Genomic DNA, 4,211 nt, shown 5'->3' on the forward strand with positions numbered 1-4,211 from the left:
GAATTAATCCCGTCCCTGGATGAGGCCTGCACGATGCTGATGCTCAAAGAAGGCACAATGGAGCATTTCATACACTCGCTGGTACCATTTTTCCCAGATATAAACATATCAAATATCACAATTTTCTGCATAATACCATGTGTTCACTTCAACCCAACAGGTCCTGGGCCAGCAGTTCAACAGGTGAATGCTCACCCCAGGCATAGCACAGGAGTGAGACTCCCATCTACTAGCTGCATGTCTTGGGAATGTCACTGCACCTCTCTGAGCTTCACTTTCCTCTTCTGAAAAATGGGGTGGTAAGAGGCTGAATCTCATCGGGTTACTGTAGGAAATCATGGGAGAAAACATGGCACGGGCTTATCTGGGGCCTGGCTCTGTAGAAAAGGCTGCTGAACATGCTGGGAATCGTCATGTTTAGTAGTTCTCACTCTCCAGTGAAGAAGCTCTCAACCTCAACCCTCACAGGCCTGTGGCCCTTCGGGTTTACAAAAGCAAATGGAAAGCTCGTAGTTTTCCTGTTTGCAAAGGACTTCTGAGATTCCATCTAGTTGGTCCTGGCACTGATCCTTTATGTGACCAGATTAGGGAGTCACTGGGGACAGGCAGAGCAGCCCAAGGTCCACTCAGTATTTGGAAAGTATTTGTTAGGAGTCATTCATTCAATAATATGTATTAGGCATGTAGTAATGCAGGCACTTTCCAGTCACTAAGATAACTCAATTGACAAAGCAGATACAATGTCTGGGTCTCAATTCTAGTCAGAGGGTCAGATAGTCACTCTACACATCATAAGCTCCCACATCCATAGTTCAATAGATGTGACATCTTCATGGCCTACTCTAGGTATGAATAGATCCACCCATGTTTGTACCATTATGATGGACTATAACAAGTAAAAACATGGTCTTTGGGTCCAGGAGGAAAGACTGCTGCCTCCACAGAGCAGGGTGGGACACTACAGGAGTTGTGGCTGGGGAAGGACTTTCAGAGCCATAGATCTCACAGATCTCTTGGTTTCCGTGGGAGGGCTGAATTTGGGGGGCTTCCTGAAGAAGCAAATGAGTCAAAAAGAGCTATGGATGGGCCTTCAAGCCCTCTGGGAAGCAGAGCACAATCTGGGCTGAGTTGGTGCCTAAAACATCCACCCCTTTGATGGTCTTATCTTGCTCTGCCTGCGCCTTTCCATATCCACCTCTGCTGACAACAACTGGGTCCAAGAATAGAAGGTGTGGTGAGCAGAACACTCACAAATCTGCCTCAAACTTAAGCCCTGATACTGGTCTGCATGGAAGATGGAGTAGACTAGACCTATGGCCATGAAGAGTGTAAGTGGAAAAACCACTCATTCAGGTTTTCTGGATGAGCAAACCACTGCAAAGACAGCTACAGCGGGGTTGGAAGTGGCCTGGGGCCATCCTTTGGGACCCACACAGAAAGAATGGTGTGTGGGAGTAGCATGTGGAATGAAAGGTCAGGCCTCTGACTGTGCTCCACATATGACTCAAGGTAAAGGGGGGTGGCTCTGTACATTTGAAGTGGCATGACTGGGACCTGAAAAACCATGCCCCCATTCTCCTGCTGCAGCAGGAACTTCTGGAGCCCATAGAGGCAGAGGGTAAGGGAGATTGCAATTTGGGGAGGCTATCTGGAATGCGGTTCATGGATTGGATATTCATTGGATTTTTTTTTTATATTTTCTTATTATGTTATGTTAGTCACCATACAGTACATCCCATGTTTTTGATGTAAAGTTCCATGATTCATTACTTGTGTATAACACCCAGTGCACCATGCAATACGTGCCCTCCTTAAGGCCATGGTATATGTCCTGTTTTTGGAAAGGCACACAGAAAGTCAGTTATGTGGATGAACCTTTCTCTTTAACCTCCTCCAGTGCCAGCTCCAGGGCTCCTTCCAGTTGCAGAGCCAGAAAAAGGGCCTTCTATGGAGCTAGAGGCAACCCCAGCTCTGCATCAACCATCACCTCCAGTGTCAGAGCCAGCCTCCCCTCCATCAGCTGTTCCAGAACTGGAACACGTGCTCCCATCTTCTCCATGTGTGCCGGGTGCTGAGCTGCAGTCAGCTGGACCATAAGCTTTCCCAGGAATTTTCACTCCAGCTCTGACAATAGACATAGAGCCCACTGTGGCTCCAGATTGTTCCTGCTGTGTCAACCCAAAGAACCAACTGAGTGAGGAGAAGCCCGACCTCCTGGTCTTCCCTCCCAGGATGGTGGCAGAGCAACTGACATACATGGATGCGGTGAGCAGCTGGGCTCTCAGGGTGGGCCAGGGGCACCCCTTCCTTCTGCTCTCACCTGCCCCACACCTGCCTTTCCCTAATGTGGACTCCTATGGTCTGGGACCAAATCTCAGCTCCACCACTTCCCAACCCTGTCAACCCACCAAGGCGCTTAGACCCAAGCTTTCACTGTCCAGCTGCAGACTGTAGCGAGAGACCCTGATAAGCACTGATACAGAGGTACGAGGGAGAAGAAATGAGCCAAAACGGAGAGACCGATGGGCAGGCCCTGGTCCCGTGGGTGGAGGAGGGCAGCTCCCTGTGTTCAGTCAAGTCCATGGGTCACCCACTCATCTGCCTTGGAGGATGAGAACCCTCAGCATTTATTAGGCATCTGATGTGTCCATGAGGACAGGGCAGATGGAAAAACGTGTGGTTGCAGCTCCCGTGTGAGAATGTGCCTCTGAAAGGGGGGAAGGACCAAGGGGATGACCGTTGGAGGGGCGGGGAAGAAGCCCCCTTGGGAGGACCAGCTTGCAGTGCCACCTGGAGCTGGGAGTTCCTGAGCATGATCAGGGTGCAAATGCCCTCCTTCCTTCCCTTGCTCTGTTTGCTCCTGGGTCATTGTGTACTGGGTTCCCTCAGGGAAAAACAATGGAATGAAATCCACGGTCTCCAAGCAGGCTCAGGCCAGATTCTCAGCTCCCTGAGGTCCAGCTCTGACCTGTGACCCCTACATAGGACATGAGTCTTGCATGGGAAATGGCTGGGTGAACAAAGGTCCCCCTGTTCTCTAGGAGCTGTTCAAGAAGCTGCTGCCCCATCAGTGCCTGGGCTCCGTCTGGTCCAAGCGCAATAAGCCTGGCAGTGAGCACCTGGCACCCACAGTCCGGGCCACTGTCGCCCAGTTCAACGGTGTGGCCAAGTGTGTCATCACCACCTGCCTTGGCAACCCAAGCATGACAGCCTAGGACAGGGCCATGGTGGTGGAGCACTGGAACAAGGTGGCCAAGGTATGCAATGGGAAGCCCAGCCGAGGTGCTCTCCTGAGTCTTGGGCACTGCTCTTCCCTTGATCAGGTCTCAGGGTGGAAGGCCCTGGTCTTTGCCGTAGGGACTGTGCAGTCCCTAGGCTCTTCCATCCAGGGGCACGCTGACCTCGCCTTGCATGGCCCCATGCTGGGATGCTTGGTTTCTGCCTGGCTCCTTCCTTGGAGTGAGGTAAAATCCTCCTCCTCTGCAACAGTGGGACTCTCTGGGCCTCACGTGTGCCCTTCAGCAGGTCCCTGGGCAGCAGCTTCCTCCAGCAGGAGCGCTTTCCCCTGAGGGGGACTGAAGCTTGAGAGCCAATCAGGTGCCGGCTCCCCACATGACAGCCCATTCTCTTCCCTCCCCAGGCCTGTCAAACCCTGAGGAACTACTGTCCTTACATGCCATTGTCTTGGCTCTGCAGAGTGTCTCAATTCACCGCCTAGAGAACACGTGGGGGAAGGTTACCAGGTGAGTAGGCCTCTCTCCATGGAGGGACCAGGATAGACGAGGGAGCTCCCAGAGACTTGTCCTCTTCCCCCTCAGGCAGCTTGGACCTTCTGGGAGGTGGCAAACCCTGACCACATGACCTGGGCTGGTGGGTGGGTCTCTCAGCCTCCCCGGTGAAGAGGCCACCATGCCTCCCGCTGTAGAAATCAGTTTTGCCAAATGACCCACACGGGGCTGAGCTGCATGAAATCTCTTCACGTGTTTCCTTGACAGCCACTAAGCTCTCTGCCCATTTGAACCCCAAATTGACCNGCCCAAATTGACCCAAACAGCGTTTCTCAATGAATATGGGAAGGGAGGCCCAGGATAAGCCACATGAGAGCTTCCTCCCATGTCCTACAAAGACCTTAGTTCTCAAAGGATCCCAGAAGAAACCCTCAACCAGGCAGGTTGACACTTTGGGGTTCTCAAAGAAAAGGCACTCGCACT

General features: G+C 52.2%; 1 long non-coding RNA gene across 1 annotated transcript; it reads left to right on the plus strand.

Moving 5' to 3' along the window:
- Nucleotides 1-1,915: 1,915 nt before the first annotated feature.
- LOC109488364 lies at nucleotides 1,916-3,744 on the plus strand. The gene is made up of 3 exons (XR_004622861.1): nucleotides 1,916-2,265; nucleotides 3,042-3,257; nucleotides 3,641-3,744. It is a non-coding gene; the product is annotated as an uncharacterized LOC109488364 (long non-coding RNA).
- Nucleotides 3,745-4,211: the final 467 nt, after the last annotated feature.

Source organism: Ailuropoda melanoleuca, unplaced genomic scaffold (assembly GCF_002007445.2).
Source record: "Ailuropoda melanoleuca isolate Jingjing unplaced genomic scaffold, ASM200744v2 unplaced-scaffold2884, whole genome shotgun sequence".
Lineage (NCBI taxonomy): Eukaryota > Metazoa > Chordata > Mammalia > Carnivora > Ursidae > Ailuropoda > Ailuropoda melanoleuca.